Raw genomic sequence first — 13668 nt, forward strand, 5'->3', positions numbered from 1 at the left:
TGACAGCCTAAACATTTGGCATAAAACTTCAGCAAAGCAGATAAAAATAGCAGACAATAAATTGATATTACCGATCAACAGCCTGGAGAAAGAACGTTGTCTCTGCTTGGTTCCAAAAGTCAGCACCAAGCGAATGAACTTCCATGGGGAGGGCATCTGTAGGTGGGATGGGGTGGAACTGAAAAGACCCTTCCTTTGTTCACCACGCACCGGACTTCAGATGGTGTGAGCATCCAAACGACAACTTATAACGATGAATGCAATGATAGGGTCCATGGGTTAGAAGTATGGAAATGGTGAGAAACTATTCTGGTGCCATTTGCAACCCCTGAAAAAGTATACATTCGGCAAAACTGCATATAGAAATGTGTACATTGGGAGAAAAGTATAAGGAAATACATGCAAATGTTTTCAAGTGAGAACATTTTGTTTTGTTTTGTTCCATGGCACTCATGAAAGTTGTTTTGAACATAATAACAGAAGAATAGCCCAAATGGATCCAGAGGCCAAGCAGTTACCTGTGTTCCCACAAGTCCATAAGCAGGACCTGAGCACAACAGCATGCTCCCCTCTTGAGGTTTCACAACTGGTATTTAGAAGCATTGCTGCCTCTGTTCATGGAAGCAGAGTATAGCTCTCGTGGCTAGTAGGCATCGATTGCCTTGTCCTCCATGAATTTATCTGCTCTTCTTTTAAAACTGTCCAAGTTGGTGGCCATCACTGCCTCTTGTGGAAGTGAATTCCACAGTTGTTTAATCCCTGTCATTCCTTGGAGAAGAATCACAGGTACTGGGGCTCAGAAGCAGCTCTGCCTGGGGCCATGGGCAGCTCCCACCATACAGAGTAGAAAATACTGTGCTAGATTGTGAGGCTCAGAATCAGTCAGCTTTATGTGTTCAAGGCCAAGTGCATTTGGAGGAATCCCACTGGAAGCGCAACACTGCCTTTCCTCTGCCTCAACCATATTTATCTTAAAAGGGGACCCCCATACATCACTGCTGCTGCACACTCAAGCAACGCTCAAGCGAGATCCTCTTTTGGAGACAGCCCCATTTGCTCTCCGTTGCAGTCAATAGCAATTGAAATTGATGAGGCAGTTGAGCGCGGCTAGTTTGTCAATCTCGATCAAGACAAGTGGAGGAAGGGTCACTGTTTGTAGAGGAAGGAAGTTAAAACACACAGCTCTCTGTAGTGATACAGCTGAAAAATTACTCTGGAACTCAGTGCCCATGTGTCTTATTGTAAGGCGCAAAACAGCCCCGAGAATGCCTAAAACAAGTTGCCAAGGTAGAAGCCCCCTGTAGGATAGGAGTTATCAAACTAGACACCTTCTAGGGCCTGGATGGAATGGAGTTTTGTTCTCTGCACCAGTACCCTGTTGTCCACTGAATCCACTACACTCAATGAGAGTAAATATACACAGTCCTCAATGCTTCAAGATCAGCTTCTTATTTCCATTGCTTCTTATCTCCTTTGAGAGAGATCTGGGCACCTTTGCCTGAGACAAGACAATGAGCACCAGGGGAATATGGTTCTTCAAGAGATCCCCTCTGATCTGTTTTTGTTAACTAATCAGTTGCTCAGCAGGGAACCCTTTGGATATTACTATTTTATCTATTGCTGTGCTGAAGTCTATCCTGAAAATTGTATTTCCCCATGAAAGAGGCTTACATTTTCCTGCTACACTTTTAGGGAGTGTTAGAAATATTTTGGGAGGAATTCAACACAGTGCTGTGACGATTGTTCCTTCAGTGCAAGCTTTTCATAGTTACTTTGGGATTTCAGTTCATGTGGGGTTGAGCTTACTTTATAATTGTGAGGTGGTCGTGGGTGGTGTGTGTTTCTGTATTTTTGTGTTTCTTCCCCCTGAAATTTGTGCCACGTTCTGCAGCCCTCCAAGCTGCTCACACTTCCTGATCTGAAAGAGCCCCATAGGAAAAGTTAACCACACTGTGTTTTCATTGGGGCATTCATTGAGCTACAGGAAGCCATGGAGGTTGGCTTCCAAGCACCTGAAATAAGGGTGCTTGTTGATCTTGTCTTTCAGGAAAGTCCTCCCTTTCACAATAAAAATTCACTTTTCCACATGGATTTCTTTAAAGACATCACTTAAAAGAAATAAACAATGAACAGTTAACTGGCACATGACCGGCAGTGTCCTTGGTTTCCTGTTCTTGCAGGAAAGCCTAGTGAAGGGTGTCTGGGTTTTTCAGGAAGTGCTGGCACCCAGGAAGGCTGCAGTATGAAGACCTCCTGAGAAATGATCTGTAGCATGAAAGAAAGAAAACTCACAAAACATCTCAGCCACCTCAAAAGTAAGGTAAATGCAACAAAAGGGACATCCCACCTATAAGAATTTCTCTGAATTAATCTCTACTTCATTATATCAGTGTTGCCTTTAATAGCTGCAGAATAGCATTGCTTCGGATGACCAGTTTAGTGCACAGCAAGTTTTGCACGGAGTAGATTTGGAGCAACATTGGATATAGTCATTGCCATAACGCTGGTCAACCTTTTTTTTTAAAAAAAAAAAAACCTCCTGGAAGCAAAAGGCCTTTAAAAGCATGGGGGAAATATGTTTCCAGTTCAATGGCAGAGGCTGGAGATCCATCTGGTTTCTGTTCTTCTTATTAGTTGTGCTGGCTTCCTCTGTTATTGTTGGCAAGTTGTTAATTTGGCTGCGTCTCAGTTTGGATAATTAATTGCATTAGGGTTTTTGAGATACTTGAATGACTGATGTAAACTGAGCTTCTTGCCCGCTGAACACCTTAAAATAGAACCTCAAAATTCTTACTGTACAATGACGTATTATTCAATTTGGGAAGTGGAGATTGCTAACGGCCAGGGGCCTTTATTCAAATAACTATGCAGAAAAGATCCATGTGTGTGCGTATTTTTGCTTTCCTGAAACAGCAGTTCCTTGATGCTACACAGAGAAACTTCCTTCTGCAAACATATACAGAGATTTAGGAGCTCCAGTGCTGAAGCGTTATTTATTTGTTTATTGGTGTTCTAGTTTGCTAGCAGTAAAAGTGGAGCCAGCAATGGATAGAAACACGCTTATGCAGAGATGAAGTGTGTATGAATGTGTTATTAATGTAATGTACAATGTGGGGCTGTTGCTCAGTAGGTTCCATCGCTGGCTTCTCGAGGTTCGCTGGGGGAAACCCCTGCCTGGAAGGTCGCTGCCAATCTGTGTAAACCTTGGAGTGCCACTGCCAATCAACCTAATGGGCTGACTCATAGAATCATAAAATTGTACAGTTGGAAGGGACCCCAAGGGTCATCTACTCCAACCCCCTGCAACACTGGACTCATGACAAGGAAGTTGCCTAAGGGAACTGGGGTAGCATTCAGACTGAATGCCCCCACCCTCACAAACACATAGCAGTACTGTATGTAGATTTCCTCAAGTACGGGCCCATAGATGTCTTTAGCCAACCACAACGGGAAGCTCTCCAAATGGATTTTGATTCCAATTTAATTAAGTTTGGCTACAACTAGAGCTGGACTGCAATTACTCACAACTTTTCTTTTCTTTTCTTTCCTTTTCTTTTTAGAAACATGTTCTGTGGTGCCAAACAACACTCTCTTTTTCAGCCACCCATTGTGAAAACATTTATTTATTTACATTTCCCTCGCTTGTGGTTGTTCTTGGGGATGTCACCCACATAGCCATATCTGATTTGTGACGCCATCCTTTTTACTGAATAATTACAGATTTGGTGATATCAGTTATTTGACTGTTCCAGGAAGGAGGAAACCACAGGAAACCAGACACACACACACACACACACTTATCGATAATGACGGGGGAAAGTTTTTTTTAAACAAACAAACAAACAAACAAATAGTGAAAGCGTGTTTAGGGATGTGTGGATCCCTGTGAAATGAGTATACCGAATATTCTAATGTTAGAATTCATTTCTTTTTCAATAGAAACTCACAACTGATGTCCACAACTCAAAACTGGAGACTATTCAGAAAGCCTATTTTTAATTATAACTAGGGCTGAGGCAAAATGAAGTATTTCTAACACACTCTTTCACACACAACACACACACACACACATTGTCCTCCCTTTCTATGATTTGGAGAATGCTGTGAACAGCAGCCAAGGTGCTTGCCCCTATCGTTTCGTGAGAAGTGAGCGCAGAGCTTCCTCTGAATTGGTTCGAAGACCTCGTCATGTAGCCAAATCCAATTGGCTAGTCATCGCCATCATACTGGTTACATGGTTGCTGATTGGCTGGCGCCATGCAGCCAGATGGATGATGAGCGGTTCAAAAAATTGTACCCAAGTTGCTGCCAAAAGGGGCATCAGATAGGCATGAGCGTGGTGAGGATTTGGGAGGGAGGCTTTAGTTACTTCCACCACCCCCCCCAAAAAAGTTCCTTCTTTCACATGAAAAATGTTTCAGTATATTCAGACCAGAATTAATTATAACAGAAGAGTTTGTGTAGGGGAAAGTGCCAAACCACTTGAGGAAGAAGCTATCATTGAAGCACTAATCCATTCTCCTTGCCTCCCAATAAGCAGTAGATACTGGGCAGTAATAATAACGATTTGACACAACTTACACATCTTGGGGTTTTGCCACTTCCATTAAAACACACACACACACACACACACACACACACACACCCCTGTCATGGACAAATGAATGTTGACACTGGCCATACCAAACAAATCGTACGAGAATTGCTGTTTTATATGTATCCCTGCTCCTTTTGTCAATACTTTAAAGATGGTTCTTATTTTAGAGCAGATATTGATCGCGTATAGGTTAGGCCCCCCGGTTCCATTTGTCATTTGTGATATTATAGCGTGTTATCGTTTAAAGCTGTAATAGGAGAGGTGGCTGGGCTTAGAGAAAACCGGTTGTCTGGAGCTTTGATAAATAGCTTGATGGTCTTTGTTTCTGCAGCAGTGAGCAGTTGGCTGCTATTTGCTTTACCTTTTATCCAAGAATAACTGTGTGATGGGTTCTGGAAGTGAACAGTATCATTTTGTCAGATGTGGTTCAGAACTAGCCGGGTGGTCCTAACAAAGCAGCTGAGGGATTTTTAACACCCGACAGGATGCTAGCAAAGGGCCTGTATAAATCTGGAAAGAGCTTTGGCTCCACATGGCTACCTTTGCTTGAAGAGCTCTCAAGGCTGTTTTTAAGGTGAGAGGAAGGGAAATGATGAAAGGTGTGTGAGTGTGTGTGTAGGGGGAGAAACATGCTTCCGAAAGCAGTTTTATTCATGCCAAAGGTTTCGAGGGGCAATGGCAAATTCTGAAGATAGATACACACAAGAAATACACAGTTCCGTGATCTTTTTTTCCCAGTGGTGTTTTTTTAAAAAAAATAAAAATAAAAAGCAGCCTTGGAGGCTATGATTGAGACCAGGAAGAGTACAAAGGGGAAGAATGACAGCCCTCTCTCTTCTCATCACTCCTGCCTTTCTTTCTGCTCCCAGTATCAGCCTATGGGGCTGCTTTTCATTTCAAACACACACACACGTATCCGAGCAAAACATTAAGCGCCATGTTTTGTTTTGTTCGTGGATAAAGTGTATGCAACCACACAGAGTTGTGTGACACCACGGTGTTTCTCTTTGATCAAAGCAGTCAACTATTTGGGTGTAAAACAAAGACAGAAACAGAAACCATACTTGTTTCATAGTAGACCAGCCTTGCACAAAATCTACTAGTCCAGCCCACATTTACCTGCGTTGGTCATTTTTGGCACATTGAAGGTGTGAAAAGCAAAGCAGTCCAGTATTCTTCCAGTGTATGAAGGTATCTCTGCCTGGTTGCCTGAGGGGTCATATTGACTCACCACGGATGACCAGATTACTGGCTGTGGTCAAGACTGTCCTATACAATTTAAGTTTCTCCTACTGTTGCTGTTCCAAGACATTCTGGCATTATGGTGCCAAGGAGAAGCTTCAAGATTCAGCGGTTTTCCCTAGAACTTCCACCCGCCATTGACCACCAGAGGCGAGATGAGGCTGCCATACTATTGTAAGGACAATTCATGGGAAAGAACAACAATCTGCTTGGTTTGTTGGGAGAATACATCACTAATAGAGCATAATGTATTTCTGCAATGGATTTTAATTCTTGTAATTGTTTTGGGTACTAATGTTGGCTGAAAAGTATATATATATATATATATATATATATATATATATATATATATGGAATAAGCTTATAAACAAGTGGAGTTTCCCTCTGTGTGTACAGAATGACTTTCTTTCGGGAACAAATCACCATCCCCAAATGTTCCTGCAGTCATGGGGCCAGTCTTTCAAGTTAGAGTTCTTAGAACGCTTCAGACGTAACCCATTCCAATGGGCCAAGAGTGGCAACTAGGCCTGCCAAGAGAGGGAGATACAGAAAGTACATGTGTACAAAGCCCAAAGCCACCAAAGGCCCAATCTCTGAGGTTTCTTTAACAAAGAAAAAAGTAAATCCTTATTCCCTTTAGGACAAAAGTTATGAAGAAAAATGTGCAGGCACTCTCCAGCATGTTTGCTTGGTGAGCTATGATTCTGCTCCTTGCTCTCAATCAGGCATGGCCAAACTTGGCCCTCCAGCTGTTTTGGGACTACAATTCCCATCATTCCTGACCACTGGTCCTGTTAGCTAGGGATGATGGGAGTTGTAGTCCCTAAACAGCTGGAGGGCCATTGGTGTATGGAGGAGAACACATTTTATCTGCTCTCTTGTCCCACTGGAGTCCCCCAGTATGCAAAGTGGATGTCTTATTTGCCCATGGCCTCCAGAGCAGCAAGGAGACACTGGAATACTGAACCCTTCACCACACAGAGCATGTAAAGGAAGGGTCTAGCACTGCCCATGCCATGTTTCAAAAACTCAGTCTGTGTTCTGCAATGATCTCCAGAGCTTTTGGCACAGCAGAGAGGCACCATCCTCCTTTTCTTCCAGAACTTCCTGGAATGGAACCAGCTGGTCCTGCCCATCCCTAATAATGAGCCTAATTAATATTGTGCAAATGGATACACTTTCAGGAGACTCTCTGTTCCTTGTTTCCGATCGGTGGGAGTATGCTGAAATTCTGGCACTGAGTTTTGTCTCAGCAGTTAAACTGTCAGGACAAATAGCAGCAGATTGAGCCTACAGATTCCTTCTGAGAAATTACAAAAGGCCCTTCACTTCAACAGCTAAAATGCTCACATTTTCATGCCACTCACAGCATGGTGGGGGTGGGTGTTTTCTGTTTGTGTTTATAAGGTTGTGTGGGCATGGTGTTTTTTTTTTCTTCAAGGACCATCTTGCTTCTCATTTTAAGCAAACAACAGGGTTTTGTTGATTTTTAGGATTAAACCTTGTAGCCTATCTGTATGCAAGTTATCTCTCCTGCTCCTTTGGGAAACACCAACAGTTTCAATCCATACATATTTCCAGGTTGATGTCTATTTGGTTGCAGTGGGAGTGGACTTGACTTCTGTTTGGGGTGGGGTTTTTGTTTGTTTGTTTGTTTGTTTTTGCTAGCCAAGTTCATGACCATTATAATCACTGGCACCATTCACATAAAACATTCACACTATCATAACAGGAGCAGAAGTATTCTTCAATAGCTTACTATTTGAAGGCTGAGAGTGTGGACTCAGCTACGTGTATCTGAAGAAGTGTGCATGCACACGAAAGCTCATACCAAGAACAAACTTAGTTGGTCTCTAAGGTGCTACTGGAAGGATTTTTTTTTTTTTTTTTTTACTATGGCAGACCAACACGGCTACCTACCTGTAACTCAGCTACATTAGTAAACAAAAAACTAAAAAGAAACCCTACTTTGAATGCATTATAAACATGCAACACCAGATGACACCGGAGAGCAAACAAATTTTCTATGCAGTTTTTACATAGCTTGTTGTTGTTGCAATAACAATTTAATTAATTTTAGATCCCCCCCCATGTGTAGATCCACCCTGTGTTGCATAATAATTAACCAGCATAAGAACAACCCAGCTTCCAAATTCTCCCCTCACCTGGCTAGATGAAATCCTGCGGCAGGCCTGTCTTTAGAACACTTTCAAGGAGTTGTATATAACCCCGTTCAATAGAACGTTACGGCACCAACATCTGTGTGGAGCCTGCCTCAGACAGAGTTTAGCAGACAGTGCAAGAGATTAAAGAATGATTGGCTGCCAGCTGGCCATGAACAAATCTCAGGCAAGAATGTATCATGATCTCAGAGGGAAAAGATAAGCAGGGGTGGGGATGTCAGGCCTGCCCCCTGCCCACCATTCCTGCTCCCCACCTTCACTGAGTGCTTTTGCCTGGCTAGAATGTGTTCCTCAGCTGTGATAGCACCTCATGCTTGCTGAGCATGAAGGGGGTTTGTGTGCATGTGTGTGTACAAGGAACGCCTGGCTTTCATGTGGCTAGAATCTAGCCTGGTGTGCAAAATAACAGTCAGATCCATTGCTCCACCTTCTGGCCCCACTCTCAAGGCTCAGTTACTGAAGGATTACTAAATCTTTCCCCTCAAAGCTTGATTACTAGAGGAATTTTTCCTGAACTGAGGCACAGACAGCCCACCTCTCCTGAATGTAAACAACCTGAGCGCCTTTGGCAGGGGCTTCCCCTCCTGATACATCTTAGCTGCTCTCTTTTGTAGTTCAACCAAGGCACAGGGAAATGGAGATGAACAACTGAGAAAGAATAATAGAATCATAGAGTTGGAAGAGACCACAAAGGCCATCCAGTCCAACCCCCTGCCAAGCAGGAAACACCATCAAAGCATTCCTGACAGATGGCTGTCAAGCCTCCGCTTAAAGACCTCCAAAGAAGGAGACTCCACCACACTCCTTGGCAGTAAATTCCACTGTCAAACAGCTCTTACTGTCAGGAAGTTCTTCCTAATGTTTAGGTGGAATCTTCTTTCTTGTAGTTTGAATCCATTGCCCCGTGTTTGCTTCTCTGGAGCAGCAGAAAACAACCTTTCTCCCTCCTCTATATGAAATCCTTTTATATATTTGAACATGGCTATCATATCACCCCTTAACCTTCTCTTCTCCAGGCTAAACATACCCAGCTCCCTAAGCCATTCCTCATAAGGCATCGTTTCCATGCTAAAGCTTCTCTTGCTGTATACCAGGGGTGGGGAACTTGTGGCCTTCCAGACATTGGACTACAACTCCCATGATCCCTGACCCATCAGCCGTGCTAGTTCAGGCTGATGGAGGTTGAAACCAGCAACATCCAGAAAGCTACATGTTCCCTTCTTCTGCTGTGCACACTTGAAGAAGAATTGTGTTCGAGATCCCTTGGGCTGTGTCTCAGATTTCATAGCAGAGGGTGGACCCAATATGAGGTCAGCCCTTGCTCAATTCAAAATATGGTCCCTATTTTAAAACAGACTAGCTACCTATAGTACTGGTACAGTATGGTGGATGTTGTTGCGGTTTAACAGGAAACAAACTTCCAAGTGGAGGGGAGTAACCTTGTGATCATCATAGCTTAGCCAGCTTCTACAGGAAACAGGAAGAGCTGGTTTCTCCTCAGCTGAGTTACCAAAGGTTGCTTGTCTCTATCAAACAGATGTACCCATTGTGGTGCTTTCCAGAAGTTGTTGGGCTACAGGCGCACCAAGTAGGGGGGGGTTGCTGAGGGGTCTTCACCCCCTCCCAAAAAAATTCAAGGAGTGGGCTAGGCTCCCCCAAAATCCTGTGGCCCAGCTCTGCCTCCTCCTCCCCGCCCAATGTCACGCAGGAAGGAGGAGGCTGAGCGCACCCTGACCGGGTACATGAGCACTGGTGCACTAGGTAGGGATGATGTGTCATGTAATGCACCCCCGCAATGTGTGTGTGTGTGGGGGGGGTAGTCATGGCTGATGGGAGTTGCAAAGCAAAGCAGGGTTTGGGATAGTTTCAAATTGGTTGTGGGTCCATGTGTTGAGGTTCCTGCATTGCAGCGGGGTTGGACTCAATGACCCTCATGGTCCCTTCCAACTCTACAATTCTAACATCTGGAGGGTACCATTTTGGCTATTCCTGCTCTAAAAGGATTGAGTGTAGATCAACAGCAGGTTCACCATTCAAATATGTCTAACTGTATTCACCCTTAGTTGGTGCTCAGGGGTCAAGTTTAATGTGTGTTGATTTGTGAGAAGCTGGTGAGTGGATGGCAAAGGGAGTTTGGCCTTAACAATGTTTGGGGTCCTTCTAATTCAGTCAGTCCATTAGTTGCAGACTAGCAATAGCCAAAACATATTTTGCTTGCCAAAAAGTATAACCACCTCCATCCTCTCTTCTTTGGACACACTGCCACCTTTTAAGACAAAGCTGAGCTCTTGGCGGGAATTTGCTCATTTCCCTCCTGCTCTTCCTGATTTTATTTGGCATTCGCACTGAAGGGGGAAAAGTGCAATTGAATCTATCCTTTCGGTATCTGAATTCCCTTAAACCTTTCTTCTCCTAATGCAAAATCTTGGAAACAGTGCAAGGACAACATGTTGCCAAAAGATTTTGCAATCTGATTTTTAGACCAGAGGGTTTCACATAATTTGGCAGAGGTTTTTTTTTGGTATTTTTATCTGCTGGATGCCTACCCACAATATACCTCTGAGCACATTACTTTGCCATCCCTAATTGCTACCTGACAATGAGTTTACAGCATTAATTTTTTTTATTTATGCATTTATTCCAGGTTGCCTCCACAGCCAGGCTTTGCAAGCATTTGGGGGGGGGGGAAGGGATGTGGTCATCATGCCAAGCTAGGTGCAAGAGTGAAGGTTATGGGGTCAGAAAGGAAAAGGAATGGCTTTGATAGAAAACTGGTGGCATCTACCATGACACTTATGTTTGGGGCTATTTTATTGTGAAATGAACTGCATTTGCCAAATAATGCTATCCAACTAGAACCACTGTCCATATTAAGACACTTCTGCAGATGATGCTCAGTCAAATCTTCATGATCAGGTTATCCCAAGCAAGGGTAGAATAACACACTGCTTCCCCCATGGTCAGGTCTCATGTTGTTGTTGTTGTTGTTGTTGTTGTTGTTGTTGTTGTTGTTGTTGTTGTTCAGTCGTGTCTGACTCTTCGTGACTCCATGGACCAGAGCATGCCAGGCACCCCTATCCTCCACTGCCTCCCACAGTTTGGCCAAACTCATGCTAGTCACTTCGAGAACACTGTCCAACCATCTCATCCTCTGTCGTCCCCTTCTCCTTTTGCCCTCCAACTTTCCCAACATCAGGGTCTTTTCCAGGGAGTCTTCTCTTCTCATGAGGCGGCCAAAGTACTGAGGTGGCCAATTACTGCACCAATTACTGAAAGAGGAAAGCATCTGGGATGGGTGTGCACTGCACATCCCTGGGGGACCACTATTATCTTATGAGACTGTCTTGCAAGGCCCGCTTGTTTCAATGTGTCAGTAGCTCTTTACTTCATGAGTTGGTCTTATGCTCAAATGTCAGCATCCTGAGAACCTCAGCTTCAAAGGAAAAACGCTTTTGGCTCATAAGGCTATGGAGAAAGTGTGTCTATTGTTGGTGTTTCATTTTGTTTTATGAGTTCCCCTTCATATTCATTATTGTAATGCAAAAGAATTATAAGTACATAATGAAGATGAAACACTGTGTGTGCCCCAACAGCAAAATCCAGCTTTTCTTAAAATAATACCTCCTCCACTTTGACCCATATCAATGTCATCAGTGAACTTCGCTCATGCAGCAAAAGTAAGCAAAGAACCACTCTTTTCTGTAGTATACTTTTTTATTAAACTTTTCAAACGTTTTTATAATAATCTTTGTATTAAATAGTTACATTGTTTCATAATTGACTTCCCACTCCCACTTCTGCAGTGCTTTTGATCGAATCTTTTCTACTACATTATATCTTCATCTGTTACAAGAAGTTTATCTGTTATAGTTATTTAGCAAATAACTATTCTTGATAGCTGCCTAACACCTATGCAATTCCGTTGCCCTGAAGATGTTCCAGAAAGGTATCATCCTTAAAATAATAGAATTGTATTTGTATGGGTTTTGAATAAACAGTATTACACCAATAAGGGAGCATTTGATGGCTTATCATGGCCTGTTTCTTGGTGGCTTTGCATTGTAAAGACCAATGAATTACAGGCAATGATTGATTTGCACATGTCAAATTGGCGTCCAACCTAGACCGTGCACATCATGGCAACCCAGAAGTGGCCAGAAAAGGGGGCAATGGGGGGCAGGGGCAGAATGGGCTATGACATGGAACACAATCCCCACACAAATCGAGGGTTTCCTGTATAACGCTATGAAAGTCCACAGGAAATAGCCCTTTCCATCAGAAAAGTGGAAGGGCCACTCCTTTCTCTGCAAAACCTCCCAAAGTCGAGCCTTGACATAGGCAGCCAAAACATCTTAGGTCACAGGAATGGGATACCTGGTTATTCAGATCAGACAATGTTGAGTAGCTGGTCTGAATGGCAGTTTTAGAAGCATATCCTGTCAGCCCCTTCATGAGGCAGTTGCTTCAAGTAGCAGATACAGAGGCTGTTGGGCAATTTTGCCCTCAGCTGATCATCCTAAATTGCCTGGTCACTCCCCTCTGTTGGAGATCAGAGCTGCCGATGCCACACAGACGGCCATTTGCCCACTAAAACCAGCCTACTCTCCTTGGGGGCAGGGTGGAGGATGCCATCCCATTGCCAACATGGAAATAAGATGCAGCTGCTTAGGCAGCCACATGTCATGGGACTGTACTGTACAAAATGGTAAGATGCTGTGAATCTTTAACAATATATGTTGTTGGTTTTGCTGCAACCAAACAACACCCTTCTGAAGTTTCACATACATTTTACTCTTGAAACAAAACAAAACAAACAAAGTCTATTCAGAATGATACAAGGTAAAAGCTTGAAAATACAAATACGAATGTGAAAATATGTAATGTCAGATTTTCTTAAATAGATTGATACCCCTTAGCAGGAAATAATAATGATAAATAAACAGTATGCATGAAATAGTAATATAGGCCCATATTAATGGTTAAAATTGACAGTATTTAGTAAGGAGCTGAAATTGTGCCAACATAAGTGTTACTAATGCTAAAAGGCAAAGCTGTTTTGTCATTTATGCACGGAAAAAGCAGAGAGCTGGAAGAGGCTAGGGACCATTCCTTGAAAATGCATTTTACAGGAACGAAATTGTACCGCTCCAAAGTGTCTGAGTCTATAGAAACAAAAAGTGTGCTGTGCTTAGTGAGCTCTTCAGTATTCATGAGGACTTGCCGCTTGTTGCGTGGTGAGATGTAAGCAATACTCAGTAGGCTTTCATAAATGACATGCAACGGTGAGATTGATAGATGATGTGGGTCTAATGTTTCTGTAGTTTGGCACTGACATCATATATGTGTGATTTACCAAATGATAGATCTGTTAAATCCCTGTTTCCTTAAAAGTATAATCTAAAGCCTTTCAACACTTTCTTCTAAGAATGAAGAATTGTGTGTATGGGGGTGAGGGTGGGGGCAGAGAAAATGAAAGCACAAAAAGGAAAAAAGGAAAGGAAAGGGAAAGGAAAAAGAGGTCGCTCTCATCCCCCATGGAATTTCCTGGTTGCGTTTGGTGGCAAATGACAGTATTGGAATGGAAAGATTAATAGGATCTATCCAAAACAAGTAGATTTGACTTAAACGGGTGTGATTTTGTTATGG

The 13668-nt window shown here is 43.1% G+C and overlaps 1 protein-coding gene across 3 annotated transcripts in view; it reads left to right on the plus strand.

Annotated features, from left to right (window-relative positions):
• The window catches only part of TSHZ2 (teashirt zinc finger homeobox 2), a 290142-nt gene that overhangs the window by 162845 nt on the left and 113629 nt on the right, over positions 1-13668 (plus strand). The window lies entirely within an intron of this gene.

This window comes from Lacerta agilis, chromosome 6 (genome assembly GCF_009819535.1).
Source record: "Lacerta agilis isolate rLacAgi1 chromosome 6, rLacAgi1.pri, whole genome shotgun sequence".
NCBI classification, from domain to species: Eukaryota; Metazoa; Chordata; class Lepidosauria; order Squamata; family Lacertidae; genus Lacerta; species Lacerta agilis.